At 44.0% G+C, this 18,182-nt stretch overlaps 1 pseudogene; it reads right to left on the reverse strand.

The window, feature by feature from the left end:
* LOC139159400 (zinc finger protein 208-like) overlaps window positions 1-18,182 on the reverse strand; it is a 115,036-nt pseudogene that overhangs the window by 67,800 nt on the left and 29,054 nt on the right.

Below are 18,182 nucleotides of genomic sequence, written 5' to 3' on the forward strand. Positions count from 1 at the left end.
ACGATGATAGGCATTTGCAAAGTTAGTATTAGCAATGTCCCTAGGCCAATTGGCCATATTGTTCCCGAGCAACCAATTCCATCTTTCTCACCCCCTCTAATAATTTTGTCGTTGTCCAGCAAGTCCATCAGTCTCCGCAGTCTTTCCATCCCACTTAACCTCCCCTTGGCACCAGCAACTCTCACCCACTGGTGCCATGTGGGGAGGGGGGGGGACCGGGGAGGGGGGTGGTTTGTTGTCCCTGGATGTTCCCCACTTGCAGTTATCCTCCGCCACTGGCAACAGGTCGCTCCCATCTCAGTATTGATCTCCACTTCTCTCCGTTGCCTCCGTTACCCCCTGGCCTCCACCACTTCGGCGCCGGTCACTCTCACTCACCAGGGTCGGGGGGGGGGCTCAGTTCACCAGTGGCCCCACGCTCCATGTTCTTTCGACTCCTTTCCTCCTTTCCTCCTTTCTTCTCTCCGGTGTTTTTGTTTTTTGCACAAGGCACCGCCGCCATCTTCCGCATCCCAGTTAGCCACCTCTCAACGCCGCGGTCTTTCTCGGTGCCTACAACACCCCCCGGCCTCCACAGTCTCAGCACCGACCACTCCCATCTGTCGGGCCGGGTCGGGAGGCTCGGCCTGTCCGTAACTACACCTTCTCGGCTGCTCTCTTCCCTCCGATGTTCAAACTCAGCGCCAGGCACCGCCGTGATCTTCCGCATCCCAGCTGGTTCTGCGTCCCAGCTGGTCACACCGCAGTCACCCGCACGCCTCCAGCCTCAACCTCGGAGCACTGTAGTTGGGGACACAGCAGCAGCAGCAGCAGCAGACAACCTTCCATCCTGGACTAACACATTTCCGATGATATCATACCGTTGTTCAGAGGAGCGGCGGACCCACCAACTCCCCACCGCTTGAACCGGAACCGGAAATCCCCATACAGAGATACATTTGGATAAAAATCTATGTTAATTCTAGATTTAGTTGATTAAATCCATGGACTTTCTTTTCAGGAGTTTCCTGCCACTCAGTTGTTTCTTTCCACTTCATTACACAATGTTTAAAATGTCCTTTTCTGACATTTTTTTAAATAAGCAGCATCAGAGTCATCACCCCACAGTCCATGCGCTTACATGACTTCCTGCTTTCATGGATGTTGCTATGGGAAGTAAGACTATTGGTCTGTCTGAAATCTGTGTAGATCTTTTTACTACCAGCCAGTTGACTCCTTTAAGTAAAAGTCTTTCCATACTCTTTGCCGTTCTATGGCTACTCCCTGTTCTGCTTGACAGCGGTTAAGCATCAAGGAAGACAAAAACACACACACAGACTGGAGGTTTCTGAAAGACAAAATATATTGATTAACAAATTGACTGAGAGCCGCAATGAAGGCAGAAGAATGTCTTTTTATGACAAAAGGGACAGGGTTATCTACCAAGCAGATAACAAATGTCCCAAACCCTGGGGGGGATTATTGACTCCCTTGGAGAGGGTCTGCAAGTTGGGCGTCCTGCTCGATCCACAGCTAACATTAAAGCACTATGTTTCGGTTGTGGTGAGGAGGGCATTTGCCCAGGTTCACCTGGTGCACCAGTTGCGGCCCTATTGGGACATGGAGTCACTGCTCACAGTCACTCATGCCCTCATCACCTTGAGGTTCGACTACTGGGTAGTAGCCTAATCCTGATTATATGAACCTTAACCAGGTATGGACAAGGAAGTGGAACAACAGGTGGCGGGGTGTGCCGCATGCCAGGAGAGTCGTCCATTACCCCCCCCGAGCCGAGCCGCTAGCGTGGGAACCCCCTGCTGGGCCATGGACTTGCATACATATAGATTTAGCCGGTCCGTTCATGGGACAGACATTCCTAATTATCGTGGATGCCCATTCCAAATGGGTGGAGGTCGTGCACCTGAAGTCAACTCAGTCCCAGGCTATTATAGATGCTTTAATGACGCTTTTTGCCACACATGGGTTCCCCGACCCATGTTTACTGCACTACTGTTTGAATCATTCTTGGCGTCAGCTGGCATTAGACATGCATTAACATCGCCGTGGCATCCGGCTAGCAATGGTCAGGCAGAACGGGCAGTTCGGTCAGTAAAGGATGCCCTAAAAAAGATGCCACAAGGTTCCTGGCAGGCAAGGCTGGCTGATTTACTATTGGCACAACATACAACCCCCTGTGTGGCTACGGGTAAGACCCCAGCGGAGTTACTAATGGGTTGCAAGCTCCGGATTATATTAGACAGGTTACACCCGTGGTATTCCCAGACTGTTCCGTGGCCAGAACCCCCAGCAAGAGCAGTGAAGGTAGGAGATGCCGTGTTTGTGCGCTCGTACTCCGGGTGGCGGATTTGGGAAAGAGGAAGGGTAAGCCGAGAGCTGGGGCCTCGCTCTTTCGAAATAGATTTAACCGATGGCAGGATTTGGAAAAGACACCTGGACCAGATCCGTCTGGACAGAGGGGGTGACCGGTACGGAAATAATGACCCCGATCAGGAGCATTGTCTTCCAGTAAGGAATTCCGAGGAGCCAGCCCAAGCGGAATTTCCACGAGCAGAGAACGTTCCGGCTCCTGAAATGGAATTAAGGGAACCTCACCCCGAGCCTAGGGCAGATCCTCCAAACGAGCCTCGGCGCTCGGAGAGAATTCATCACAAACCAGCATATTTGGAGGATTATATATGTATTATTCAAGGGGATAGGAGTGCTGTGTTTGCTTAGTAACAGCCGGCCGGTTAGAGCCGTGCGATTGGCGTCCCTATCCAAGGTGCTGATAGGTCGCGTATCCCCAGTTACATTGTAAGCGGGAAAGTTACTGTGTATGGATTGGTTCCTGCCTCATCCTGTTCCTGGTATATAAGACTGTGTATGTTGTTATTGCTTTAAGCCTGTACCTGCCAGCCTGGCACGAGTTCTGTATTAAACATGATGATTAATTAAGGCTTCTCTGTTATAGAGGTTTAATGGTGGATAGGAGCACATGGCATGAGCTTCTGTCCAGAGAAGGTGGATCACATGTTTCCAGATGTTAGGTGGTGGGGGGGGGGGAGAAATTCTGGAAAGTTCTTTGTTTTATCTGCTATGAGGCCCGGCCCTGAGGCCCTCCTGCTTCTGTGCCAGAAATGCACTGATTGGCTGTCGGATTCCCATGATGCCATGCAAGGGCAACAATGTAGGCTGTGTTTTTGAGTTTGGGTTTGGCTGACCCTTTGCTGGGTGATGTTAGAATGAAAGCTCTTTGGGCAATTCCTAATATGGCCCTGTCAGGAGTTGGTTTGTTATGTAGAATAGATTAGTCCATCTTTTAACAAAGGTGAGCTGGGCCATTCCTTGATGGGCACATTGACAAAAGTGGGGGCTACTAAGAGTGGGCCTTTTTGTGTGTGCCTAAAATCATGTTTCCGGTGATATTCAATATAATCTGCCTTTTTAAATATTTCCTAGGATATTTCATTTTTTCTAGGAGACGGGTACTTATTTATTTTGTCCAATACACAATGAGGGTTTTAGTAGGTATATATATATAACACATAGTAAAATACATGATGAAGGTTATAGAGGAGATACTCATAGTAAAATATATCTATGAAAGAATAGAAAAGAAGATATAGTAATAGAACATATCAATGAAAGAATAGCAGAAGAGATATAGGAATAGAAGAAAGGTATAGGAGATATAGGAGAGCAATAGGACAGGGGACGGAAGGCACTCTAGTGCACTTAATAATAAATAAATAAATAAATACATACATACATACATACATACATACATACATACATACATACATACATCAATATCTCTTACTTCTTCAGTGTGAGAACCTCCTGCCTCCCTCTGAATGGGAAAACATCCACCAGTCACCCAGGACCACTGCTGGATCTCTTCCCTTCCCTTCAAGACTTTCCTCCAGTTGTACCTCCTGCAAAATTCAAAGGGTTAATGAGATAGAGTGCAGAGTCCTAGATAGGCAAGATTAAGAATGTCACTCCCTTCTCGCCCTCCTCTGGAATCCACCTTTCGCCCTCCAGTGGTTTAATGGTGAAAAACATGGATTTTATTTTATTTATTGGATAAGAAAAATGAGAATACACATGATTTGAATGCATGTAATGAATATAAATAAAAGGGAACATCAGGACAGGGACGCTAGGCACTCTGGTGCCCTTATGCACCGGAGAGGGGCGGCATATAAATCCAATAAACCTAAACCTAAACCTAAACCTAAACCTTACAGACCTCTTGGCAATGGGGTGATCCCATCATTATGGTGACTTTTGTAAGGTCGAATACTGAGACAAAATTCAATCATTCTGTAGTCACTGTTGGAAAAGGCTTCTATTGTTTGTAGTCAGTAATTTTAAACTATTACAGAAGATGAGATCGAGGCAGTTGTTGAGTCTATTGTTAGATACAAATTGATCTAGCCCCAAATTAGTAAGGGTATTGTATAGGGTTGTATGGATAGGTACATTTGTTTAGGGTACAACTAGGGGCATGCATAAGTGCCCTAGAGTGCCTTCCGTCCCCTGTCCTATTGCTCTCCTATATCTCCTATACCTTTCTTCTATTCCTATATCTCTCCTTCTAGTCTTTCATTGATATATTTTATTCCTATATCTTCTCTTCTATTCTTCCTTAGATATATTTTACTATGAGTATATCCTCTATAACCTTCATTATGTATTTTACTATGTGGATACCCACTAAAACCCCCATTGTGTAATGGACAAAATCAATCAATCAATCAATCAATCAATATATAAATTAATTAATAAGAGGTAGATTGAGGTCACCAAGAAAGATAAGAGGGTATGTGCAAGGAGGCTACCCACATTAGTAGTGAAGTTAGTTAGTGAAGTAGTGATGTTGCCTTCTCTTTGCAGAGGGACCTCCAGGTGGATTGTACGTAGATTGCAGGTACTAATGCAAAGAAGGAAGAAAGGTACATTTTTGATGGGGACAGGTGTTTGTCATGTCCACCCTGATCAGGAAGCCTTCTCAATCCAAGTGTTTTTAACTATGTTAGACCTATCCACAATCCTCCATATTTAAGAGGGTCTGGAGAAAGTTGTATCCCTGCATAGAGGGGGGCCAAGGAGCAGACAAGGAATGGAATTCTGTCTTTTCACTCAAGACGCTCAAACTAATCTTGACACTGCATCCCAAAAAAGAGGACAATGGTGTTGTCTCCAATTGGGGTTTGAGCCTGGTGCCGAGGCCAATGGAGAACACCAGACACGAGTTGCAAGTTTTTTTTCATTTTATTGAAGTGCTGCAAGGAAAGGGATACTGGCCAAAATTCGAAAGAACCATCCCAATAGAATTAAGAATTCAGAAAGCTTTATATGGTTTCACCAAAGCAGAAGGGGGGATATAAGGCATAAGGCAGGATATAATCAAAATATCATCTAATAAACATTTTTGTAATGATCTAACAATTATTCTATAATTTCTGGTGCTATGTAGCAATGTCCCCTCTAATTTTTTTTCGGTGTGGGCCGAAAACTATAATGTCTGAGCGGCACATTTTCATGCCTGGCCGTGGATCGGTTAGAAACAAAAGGGAGTCATGTGACCTCAGGACACACAGCAACGGTCATAAATATGAAACAGCAGTAAAGTTTTGATCAGTCACTTTTTTCACGACCGTTGCAACTTTGAAGTCAGTAAATGATCGAGAACAACCTGCCTTCCACCCTAGATATTTTATGTGGAGCTTCAAAATGGACTCCTGATCTGCTGATCTGCTTCTAAAAGAGTGCACTGGTAAGACAGATAATCCTTGACTTCTGTTCTGACCACAATGGAGGCCAATGTTTCTATCTCCTGAGTAAGACGGTTATTATTGCTCAAATGGGGCTACCTTTGAAAAGTGTTCAGAAACTTCAGATCGTGTACAATGCGGCCGCGAGAGCAATCACGGGCCTTCCCAGATACACCCATGTCTCATCAACACTCCATGGTCTGCACTGGCTGCATATCAGTTTCCGGTCACAATTCAAAGTGTTGGTTATGACCTATAAAGCCCTACATGGCATCGGAGCAGAATACCTCCGGGACCGTCTTCTGCCGCACGAATCCCAGCAGCCGATTAGGTCCCACAGAGTTGGCCTTCTCCGGGTCCCGTCGACTAAGCAATGTCGTCTGGCAGGGCCCAGGGGAAGAGCCTTCTCTGTGGCAGCCCCGGCCCTCTGGAACCAGCTTCCCCCAGAGATCAGAACTGCCCCCACCCTCCTCGCTTTTGGTAAGTTGTTGAAAACTCACCTATGCCACCAGGCATGGGGAAATTGACACCTCCCCCAACTACTTGGCTTATGTATGGTTTGATTGGGTTGTGTGATTATTTTATTATCAAGGTTTCAAAATTGTTTTTTAAATATTGGATTTGTACATTGTTTATTCTGTTGTGAGCCGCCCCGAGTTTTCTGTTTTATTATCGATACTGTATGTAGTAGGTGATACTGATTTGGATTAATGCATAAATGGAATTGAATTTAGAATTGTTGGGGAGATTAATGATATTAATGATTTTTAATTGATTGAAAATACAGAATATTCTCCGAAATGAGGGCGCTGCCGGGAGGGACCCCGCGAGAAACGCCTACCGCTGGGCAAGTGATATAGGGTGCGTGGAGGCAGCTGAGGAAAAGGAGGCGTGTGTCAGTGCTCTGTGTATCCAGATGCTCGAAAAAGCCCGTGGGGAGAAGGTCTGCAAGTTGGGTGTCCTGCTCGATCCATAGCTAACATTAAAGCACCATGTTTCGGTTGTGGTGAGGAGGGCATTTGCCCAGGTTCACCTGGTGCACCAGTTGCGGCCCTATTGGGACAGGGAGTCACTGCTCACAGTCACTCAGGCCCTCATCATGTCGAGTTTCCACTACTGGGTAGTAGCCTAATCCTGATTATATGAACCTTTACCTGGGTGGGGAACTGTAGGAAAAGTTAGTACAGTACTGGTTTAACTACAGTACGTAACCAACATGACTCTGACAATAAATTGGAGCTTGGAAGAAGGCCAAGGTCTAGACTCTGATTTATATCTCAGATGTTATTTGGAAGGCTTACACTGCTTATTAGAAAATGTCAGAAGAAGGACATTTTAAACACTTTGTGTGTAATGAAGTGGGAAGAAACAACTGAGTGGCAGGAAACTCTTGAAAAGAAAATCCCAGGATTTAACAAATTAAATCTAGAATTAACATAGATTCATAACCAAATGTATCTCTGTACGGGGAATTACATCATTCCTGCTCCTGTCGCTCTCTCTCCACAGTCCATGCACTTACATGACTTCATCCTTTTATGGATGTTCCTATGGGAAGAAAGACTACTAGTTTGTCTGAAATCCTTTCCGCACGCCAAGGATCTGTATGGGTTTCTCTCTGTGTAGATCCTTTTATTACCAGCCAGTTGATTCCTGTAAGTAAAAGTCTTGCCATCCTCTCTGCTGTCATATGGCTACTCCCTGTTCTGCCTGACACTGGTTGAGCAGCAGATAAAGACAAAAACACACACAGAGACTGGAGGTTTCTGAAACACAAAATATATTGCTTTACAAATAGGCTGAAGAATGTCTTTTTATTATTAATTAATTAATTATGTATGCCGCCCCTCTCCGAAGACTCGGAGCAGCTTTATGACCAAAGGTTCCGGATTATCTGCCAAGCCAATAACGAATGTCCCAAACAACGCAAGGTTTGTAAAGAATGCCTCCAAACTGAGCTGCAGCAAAGGAATTCACTCTATTGTTCAATAGCTACAGTCTTTCAGAACAAAGGTGTCCAAAAACTGGGCTGTTTTTTTTTTTTAAATTTTTTATTGTTAAAATATAGACATATACATCATATATACAACGTATGGTACATTGCAGAGCATATAAAGAAAAAAACAAAAACAAACAAACAAACAAACAAAAACAAAACAAATAACAGTATCAGCGAATAAGCAGGGGAGTTGTGTTGAAAACGAAAATTAGATCAAGATATTTTTGCTCATTACCATATTTCGAATAGTTTGTCAAAAGTGTTAGATGCCAGAATTGCAATTAACATAATGTTGAGAGGTTAACAAATAATAATAGTAAATTTACATAGTTAAATACATATAAAGTCTCATGTAATAATATTAGATAATAGATTACTTTATACCAGATTTGTAGCAGTTCAAGCTTATTTTTAGTTTTACATTCTTAAAGCCTATTGGTCTCGCTTTTGCTTCCTAGCCATTTATAAAGAGGGTCCCAACAATTATTAAACGTATCTAGCGGTTCATTTCTAACTAGTAAAGTCAGTTTCGACATTTCTGCGCAGTACATTATTTTTCTAATTATTGCTTCATTTGGGGGTAGCTCTTCATTCTTCCACCACTGCGCATAAGTTAGTCTTGCTGCTGTAGTTAAGTGAATGATTAAGTGTGCTTAAGGTTTCGATAGATTTTGTCTGGTTATACCCAATAAAAAACATTCAGGGGTTTTGTCAAGTGTTAAATTTAATATTTCTTCAATCCAAATTCCAATATTATTCCAATATGTTTTGGCTTTGTTGCATTCCCACCATAGGTGGAAATAGGGACCTAATTCTTGTTGACATTTCCAACAATTTGGTGAGAGTTTGTTGTTTATTTTGGTTAACTTAATTGGAGTAATATGCCATCGGTAAAACATTTTGACCAAATTTTCTTTATAAGAGGTGGCAATAGTCAATTTATAGTTCCTAGTCCAGAGTGTTTGCCATTCCTCCTCTTTAATTTCTTTTTTGAGGTCGAGATTCCATTTCTTAACATTAGATTTTGTGTTAAAGGTGTCCAAATCATTGTAATTTAGATAGCCGTAAAAGTTTTTGATTATCTTATCTTGGGGGCCTATACATAGCTTATCTAACAGAGCATTTTTGTTTATCCCGGAATTTTTTTTGTCTTTGTTAAATTTAGTCTGAATCTGAAGGTATTCCCACCATTCCACTTTTTGGCCCAGATTTTCAAGTTCTAGCCTTGTTTTAATTGCCCCATTTGGGTTTAGAATGTCTTTATATCTTAATATGATATTTCTCTTGTGTAAATTAGGGTGTACATAGGCTTCTAAAGGGGCATACCACATGGGAATTCCTTTGTATAGTTTAGTTTTGATTTTTTTCCAAGTGCCAATAAGCGATTTTCTAATCAAGTGGTTAGAGAAGTATTTGTGGGTTGTCGGCTTTTCGTCCCAGAGATAATAATGCCACCCTGAATGGAGGTCGTGGCCTTCTAACTTAAGAAGTCTAGTATTTGTTAGACTCATCCAGTCTCTTGTCCAATCTAAAGATGCAGCAATATAGTAATCCTTCCAAATTGGGAGAGCCAGTCCACCCTCTTCTTTCTTTCCTTGTAAATATTTTAGTCGGATTCAGGGACGTTTGTTTTGCCAGATGTAATTGTTAGTTAATTTAGTCAAATTATTGAAAAATTCCTGTTTTAATTGTATAGGGATAGTTTGAAATAAAAACAAAATTTTGGGCAGAGTGTTCATTTTTATGGCTGCAATTCTCCCAAGGAGGGATAGTTGTAAATTCATCCATTTTGACAAGTCTGCTTGTATTTTGTCCAATAATATATCATAGTTATTTGATTTTAAGCTTGACACTCTGTTTGTCAAATTGATGCCGAGATATTTGATTTTTGTAACAATTTGAATATCCATTTTAGCAGATAAGATATCTTTTTGTGCTTGTCGCATGTTTTTAGTTAGAATTTGGGTTTTAGTTTTGTTTATTTTAAGGCCTGCCACTGTACCATAATCTTCCAAAACTTCTAATAATTTGGGACCTGAGTCTAAAGGATCTTCTAAGATGAATACCAGGTCATCTGCGAAAGCTTGAAGTTTATAGATTTCTTTCTTACAATTTAATCCCCTTATATCTTCCTTGTCTCTAATAATTCTCGTTAATACTTCAAGGGTTAAAATGAATAATAAAGGGGACAGTGGACATCTTTGTCTTGTGCCTTTGTGTAAAGAGATTTTTGTTGATGTATCTCCATTAAGAATAATATAAGCTGATTGGACAGAGTAAATAGCTTTTATTGCGTTAATAAATTTGGGGCCAAATTCCATATACTCAAGCTGTTTTATCATAAATTTCCAAGACACATTGTCGAAAGCCTTCTGGGCATCAAGAAATATTAACGCCACTTGTTTCTCATTATGAGCTTCATAGTACTCCAGTGTGTCTAACACAATTCTAATGTTATTCTTTAGCTGTCTCCCGGGGAGAAAACCGTTTTGATCTGAATGTATAAAGTAGTTTAGAAAACCTTTGATTCTGCTCGCTAAGATAGAGGTGAAGATTTTGTAATCGGCATTTAAGAGAGAGATCGGGCGGTAATTAAATATGTCTGTATGGTCTGTGTCTTTTTTTGGGATTAACGCTAGATTTGCTTCTGTCCAAGAAGTTGGGATTTTGCCTCTGTCTAGGGCCTCATTTAACGTCTCTAAAAGGGCCTTTTCCATTTCTTTAGGAAGATCTTTGTATAGTTCTGTGGGGAGTCCATCCGGACCTGGTGCTTTGTTGTTTTTTTGACTTTTTATTGCTTCCTTTAGTTCTGTTTCGGTGATCGGTTTATTGATTGTATTGACCATTTCTTGTGGTACTTTGGGTAGTTTAGCCTGTTCTAGAGTTTCTTGGATTTTTATATCTTGAGTATTGTTTTGTATAGTATCAGAATATTCATAAAGTTTACTATAGAAGTCGCTAGCAATCATTTTTTTTCTTTCCAGGCCATGGCATGGTTCCCCGTTTTTGTTTTTTAGACAGTTTATGAGTTTCTTTTCTTTTTGCTTTCTGAGCTTATTGGCTAACCATTTGCTAGGTTTATTGGCATTCTCAAAGTTATATTGGTTAGTTCTTTTTATTTGTTGTGCCCAATTTTGTTGATCAATTAAATTTAGTTGATGTTTAATCTGTAGCATATTCTGTTTAATTTCTTTTTTTAGGGGGAAGTTCTGAAGTTCTTCTTCTAAGGCCCTATATTCTTCTTCTAATTTAGCTGTTTTCTGTTTTTTTTGTTTAAATTCTTTGGCCATGTATGAAATAGCTATCCCTCTAATAACAGCTTTGGCTGTATCCCAAACATTTTGAAGGTTAGTATGATCTTTTGGGTTTTCTTGGAAGAAATAGTTCATTTCAGTTTTGAATTTTTGCTTAAAATCTTCCTGATTTAATATAGATTTTTGAAGAGACCATCTACAACACTGTTTAGTTCCTTTCCAAGTAACTTTGAGCGCACTGTGGTCTGAGATATAATTAGGATCTATATCTATCGATTGAATTTTAGTATTAATTTCTGTTGTTGTCCAGACCATATCCAATCTTGACCAAGATTGATGCCTATCAGAATAAAAGGTAAATTTTTTAAGTTTAGGGTTTCTGTCTCTCCAGCTATCTTTCAATTTTAGTTCTTTAATTAGATCAAAAAAGGTTTTCGGTAATATTCTTTTCTTTTGTTTGGTCGTTTTATCATTCTTATAGTCCAATTCAATGTTAGTTATACCATTAAAGTCACCTAATAAGCAAATATTATCTGTGGAATGTTCTCTAATGGTATTTAATAGTTTTTTATAAAAAATTTCTTGACCTTCATTCGGAGCGTAGATATTTATTAAAGTTATTGTATCCTTTTCTATAGTAAGTTCTAAAATTAAAACTCTACCGTCCCTATCTTTATATTTCAATTTAGCTTGGATGTTAGAGTTGGTGTAACATATTACACCTCTCTTTTTTTCCCCGGCAAGTGACGTAAACAGATTCCCAAGTTTATTTCTTTTTAGTAAGTGCTCAAATTTATTTTTAATGTGGACTTCTTGCATTGCAATAATGTCAAAGTTTAATTTAGCAATTTTATTTAAAATTTGGCTTCTTTTTTTTGGTGCATTTAGTCCATTTATATTAATTGAGTATAGTTCAATTCCCTTGATTAGTTTTTCTTGTGCCGAATTTAAGTTATCTATACTTGGGTCTTGTTGCCCTTGTACTTCTAGTTTCTTTTGGATATCCTGTACAGTGATCCCCCGCTCGTTGCGAGGGTTCCGTTCCAGGAACCCCCGCAACGAGCGGGTTTTCGCGAAGTAGCGCTGCGGAAGTACAAACACCATCTGCGCATGTGCAGATGGTATTTTTACTTCCGCAGCGCTAGCGAGGAGCCGAAGATTGAGGACTCAGCTCGGAAGCTGCACGGGTGTTTTAAAAGGTCTCCGCCGGCATGGGGGGCTTCTTAGCACCCCCCCAAACCCGAGTTGGGGGTTCGGGAGGTGGTAGGAAGCCCCCCATGCCGGCGGAGACCTTTTAAAACACCCGTGCAGCTTCCGAGCTGAGTCCTCAAGCCAAGCGCAGAAGTTAGCCTTGAATCCCTTTGAATCCCGCCGCTTCTGCTGGATACGGGCGATGGGGGGGCGAGCTGCCACAGCCCCTGGCTTCCGCGCCGCTCGTCCCACCCACCGCCCGTATCCAGCAGAAGCTGCTGGATTCAAAGTGCTGCTGGGAGCCGCAGGCGAAAGGAGCTCGGGCATCGGAGCGCGGCGCCAGGCATTGTTCTCCGGACCCCGCCCGCTCAGCCCCGCGGCGGCCCTTTCCCTCTCCAGGCTGCGGGCGGGGTCCGGAGAACAATGCCCGAGCTCCTTTCGCCTGCGGCTCCCAGCCCACCGCCTGTCTCCTGCTGCCTGGTTTAGCCAGGACACGAGCGGCGAAATGACTTGGAGGAATGTGAAGCTGAAACCGGCCGGTTTCAGCTTCACATTCCTCCAAGTCATTTCGCCGCTCGTGTCCTGGCTAAACCGGGCAGCAGGAGACAGGCTTTGAGTTTTGGCTGCGGGGGGAGAAGTAGGACTTTCCTAACTCCCTCGCCCCGCAGCCAAAACTCAAAGCCTGTCTCCAACGCGCGCTACGATCTTCCGGGCGAGCCAGGCTCAGTGACGGAAGGCAGCCGCTTGGGCCGAGAGGAGCCGGCCTTGATCCGCTGAGCCTGGCTGGCCCGGAAGATCGTAGCGCGCGTTGGCGGATCAAGGCCGGCTCCTCTCGGCCCAAGCGGCTGCCTTCCGTCAGTGAGCCTGGCTCGCCCGGAAGATCGTAGCGCGCGTTGGCAGCACCGGCGGCGAAATCGCTCGCCGCTGCAGCCAACGCGCGCTACGATCTTCCGGGCGAGCCAGGCTCAGCGGATCAAGGCAGCCGCTTGGGCCGAGAGGAGCCGGCCTTGATCCGCTGAGCCTGGCTGGCCCGGAAGATCGTAGCGCGCGTTGGCTGCACCGGCGGCGAAATCGCTCGCCGCTGCAGCCAACGCGCGCTACGATCTTCCGGGCGAGCCAGGCTCAGTGACGGAAGGCAGCCGCTTGGGCCGAGAGGAGCCGGCCTTGATCCGCTGAGCCTGGCTGGCCCGGAAGATCGTAGCGCGCGTTGGCGGATCAAGGCCGGCTCCTCTCGGCCCAAGCGGCTGCCTTCCGTCACTGAGCCTGGCTCGCCCGGAAGATCGTAGCGCGCGTTGGCAGCACCGGCGGCGAAATCGCTCGCCGCTGCAGCCAACGCGCGCTACGATCTTCCGGGCGAGCCAGGCTCAGCGGATCAAGGCAGCCGCTTGGGCCGAGAGGAGCCGGCCTTGATCCGCTGAGCCTGGCTGGCCCGGAAGATCGTAGCGCGCGTTGGCAGCACCGGCGGCGAAATCGCTCGCCGCTGCAGCCAACGCGCGCTAAGATCTTCCGGGCCAGCCAGGCTCAGCGGATCAAGGCAGCCGCTTGGGCCGAGAGGAGCCGGCCTTGATCCGCTGAGCCTGGCTGGCCCGGAAGATCGTAGCGCGCGTTGGCGGATCAAGGCCGGCTCCTCTCGGCCCAAGCGGCTGCCTTCCGTCACTGAGCCTGGCTCGCCCGGAAGATCGTAGCGCGCGTTGGCTGCACCGGCGGCGACATTGCTGCCGGCTTGGCTTCGCTCGCCACTGCAGCCAACGCGCGCTACGATCTTCCGGGCCAGCCAGGCTCAGTCACGGAAGGCAGCTGCTTGGCCCGGGATGCTGGGCCGAAAGGAGCCGGGCTTGAAGATCGCAGCGCGCGTTGGCTGCGGTGGCGAGGGCTTGCAATAGAGGGTGGAGGAAGCGGCCATGGGAGGGCGAGCTGCCTCAGGGAGGAGGATCGGGCGGGACCAGGTGGGGGCTGGAATTTCTCCGCCAGGGCGAAGGGCGGGCGAGCGGGTGCTGGGGAGGGCTTCTCGCCCTCCCGACAGCAAGAGGGGGGAGCGAACGGCGTGGGCAGGCGAAGGGCGGGCGAGCGGCAGCGAGGAGTTTGCGTGGGCGGTGGGGAAACTCCTCGCTGACGCCAGCAAGAGGGGGAAGACCCAGGGAAGCCGCTGCCATCTACGCATGCGTGCCCGGCACGCATGCGTAGATGGTATTTTGACTTCCGGGTTGAAAAATCGCGAATTACCCTGTTCGCAATGGTCGGGGACGCAATAACCGGGGGATCACTGTATAGCCATTATTACCTAATGTTAACTTATCAGTAGCCTGAGTTCCATCCAAACTTATTGGACTCTGTTCTATAGGTTGTGCACTAGTGGAAGGGAGGATCATTGTTCCTGTACCGTCTTGTATCTCAGATGTTCGTTCAGTGGAAAAAATTTTGTCGAAAAATTCTTCTGCTTTTTCGACCGAATCGATTTTTAACTTTCTGTCTTGCCAGGTCACAAGCATACCCTCTGGGACAAGCCATCTAAAGTTTATATTGTGACTGGTCAGTTTTGCTGACAAAAAGGTGTATGGCCTACGTAAGTCTCTGACATGTTTTGGGACTTGTTTTAGTATTACCAATTGTCTCCCCTTGTACTCTATAGGATCTTCCCGGGCTCTGTGAAGGATTTCATCCCTGACTGATTTTTTGATAAATTTGATGTGAATTTCTTTGGGGAGGTTATGGCGTCTAGCGTAGTTAGTATTTATACGATAGGCTTCATCGATTTCATTTAGCATTGTGTCCTTTTCAATGCCCAGAGCCTTTGAGAGAATATCGGCCATAATGTCTGGGAGGTCTTCACTTTTTTCCTCCCTGAGATTTTGAAATCTAAGATATTGATTAGCTTTTTCGCTCTCTAATTGAATTACTGTACTCTCTAAATCTTTGTTGGCGTGGATTAATTTTTCTGTCAGGTCTTCCATTTGTTTATGTTCTTGATCTATTTTGTCTTCTAAGACCTGAATTCTCTGTTCTTGTTTAAGCATTTGCTGTTGAAAAGCCTCATGCCTTTTGTCCATGTTTTGCATCCTCTCTTTTAACTCGGATGTATCATTCCTCACCTCGCCTAGTTCTTTTTTAATATCCTGATGGTTCTTAAGCATTAGCTCCTGCATTTGAAGCAGCGTAGCTTGGAGATCTTTATAGGAATTGGACCTCTCTCTAGGTAACATATCTTCGAGAGATCTCTGGGTAGAGGGACTTGGTATGGCTGAGGTAGAATGGGTAATTGATTTCTTCCCAGATCCTAATCTAGACAAATTAGAAAGGCTTGTCATTTTTGCAACTGACCACCAGCTAGCCCACTTATACAGTTGTCTAATGGTCCGATCCAGAATTTAATATAGATAGAATAAAATAATGTATTTTAGTTAATGTAAAGACTGGAAAGCAATTCCTGTTAAGCCAAATAGTAAACCTTGAATAATCTTATAACACCTAGTAAGAGGGGGGTGGTAAGAGGCAGAAGAAATAAAAAAAAATAGAAAGAGAGATATGCAATAGGAAAGTAGTAAGGTAGATTAGGTTCTGTTATTTTGCGTAAATATAAAAGTTTGAAAATGTTTCTTCCCTCTAGAGAAAGGAAATAAGAAAGGGAAAATAGAAGAAATGGATTCTAACAGGTTGTATATTGATTAGTTATTAATTAAGTATATATAGATTAAACAGAGTGTATAACTATTACAAAGAAAATATTGCCTTGTCTTAATTATAGTAAGCTTCTAAATAAGGTGTCATTTACTAAAGACCAATAGCAAATTAACAAAAACAGAGTAATATATATAAATTAAGTCAGATTATTACAGTAAGTAAATCTTATCTTATATTTCTATTTCTATTATTCTATTTCTATCATTAACCAATAATAATTTTATAGTTTATAGTTAGTACTCAGGGGGAAAGATCACTTGAAAAGTTGGTGGTGTATTCGAATATCCTATAGCTAAGTTGTTTATACAAGTAGACAGTGGATATCAATTAATATATACAGAAGATTAGTAAGTTGGTACAATTAATAGCAGTTGATATCTTGTTATATTAAATATATTATATTAAGTAGTATTATATTAAGTAGTAAAGTCAATAAATTCATTCATATAAATTCATTACATTTAAGTTAATTAAGATATTAATTATTTGATATAGATAATGACGATATAAGATAAAGGGAATCAGATTTGGTATAATACAAAAACCTTATGTGAGCTTAAAAGTTACTTAATGTACAATTAGACAATTAAATAGAGTATCAAACCCTTCTGAATCTTCAAACCCTAATTCGTAGAGTTCAGGTAGAATTTCAATGATGTTGCACGCTGATGATTATTAGATTCGTTGATTAAATTAGTAAGTAGGTCAGATCTTCCTTCGTATCTTCAGATCACGATCAGGAAAGTTCAATTTGGGCTTCGATGTTGTAGCAAGTTATTAATTAGAATGGTAGATAGCTTAGAAGTTATGTTCATTTAAGGCAACTCCAATTGTCGTTTATCTCAGGGGGTTGTATAAAGTTTTTAAGATCGCAATGTCTATCCGGGCTGTGCAAGGATCTTATGCGTCGATTCCTCTCCTTCCTGCAGATCTACCAAGGCAGTAAATAGGCAGTAATTAGAGCCAAGTCAGTTCAAAGATGACAGTCTTGGTCTTTAAAGACTTTTTGGTGGGAGTCTTAGGATGGTCTCCAGCCGCTTATAGTTCCTCCGGCGGCTCACCCCTCCCGGTATCGGCCCAAAGAGTTGGCTCCGGTCGCTATCCCCCGTGGACAGAGTAAGCTGAGAATTGGAAGAGCCGACGATCCCCAAACTCGCTCAAATGTGACGCAGCAACAAATCAGAGATCAGAGAGCCAGGGAAGAAACAGGAAGTAGATGAGTCACGCTGTCCCGTCGAATCCTCTATTTAAGTTTCCGGATTTAACAATTTAAGAAGGAAAAAGAGAGAGAAAAAGCTCTTTTGGAGATTTGCGTTTCCTCGTGGGATGTCAGGTCTTCTTAATGTGTGTTATAAGCTTTGAGAGTTGTTGTTAGCTTTCTCAAATGAATAGTATGACTCACAAACAATCGCTCGCCGCCAGCCGGAAGGAGGAAGATGTCAATTCCTCCCTCCTCCTTCTCTTGTCGTCGCTTATCCGATTTTTAGTTCAAACGACGTTACCCCGTGTAAGAGGAAATAAAAAAGAAGCCAAATTCATAGATCTCACTTTCAATCCGACTCCGGTATGTTAATGGTCAACTCCTCCGGCCTCGGTCGCCGTTGCTAGCATTCGTTTAGCCACCTCCAGCTGGGAACACTCTAGGCCGCCATGATGCTCCTAGCTTGCAGGCACTCAGTCGTGAAGGGGAATGACCGTTCCGCCGATTGGGCTGCCGCCTGCAAATCGTGCTAACAGTACCCCCTTTCCGCCAGACCCTTTTTCGCAGGGTCTGTGGTCCCGTGAGACCGAAGAGAACCTGTAAAACGGTGGTGTTTAGCGGAGCTCGGCTCCACACCGTCCGTTCTCTTCCTCAGTTGTTTTCCATGGATGCAACACGTTGGTTTAGAGAGGGAAACCCAGATCCGTTTCATTGTCTTTTAAACCACAAATGAAAACTCCTGCAAAAGGTTCTCCCACAAAGACTCCCCTTTTACGCCTGCTCCAGGATTCCCCAATTACTCCCAGCTGTGATTAAGATCTTCTGCATCTGCGCAGCTGCTCATGTTGTCCCATAATCCTGCGCACTCACACATGGAGAATGGGGCCATTAACCACCCCCTCCTCATCTGACCCACATGAGGCTCTAACTGGGGGTTCCACAGACACTGCAGGGGCCTCCACCTCTACCTCTCCAGCACCTTCAGCTTCCATCTCTCCTTCCCCCTCACCATCTGAACCCTCCGAGAGCCACACAGGTCTCCGATGCTCCGACGAAGACGACGCATCGGGGTCAAAATCTGTTATCAGAGGAGCTAGACA

This window comes from Erythrolamprus reginae, chromosome 2 (assembly GCF_031021105.1).
Source record: "Erythrolamprus reginae isolate rEryReg1 chromosome 2, rEryReg1.hap1, whole genome shotgun sequence".
NCBI classification, from domain to species: domain Eukaryota; kingdom Metazoa; phylum Chordata; class Lepidosauria; order Squamata; family Dipsadidae; genus Erythrolamprus; species Erythrolamprus reginae.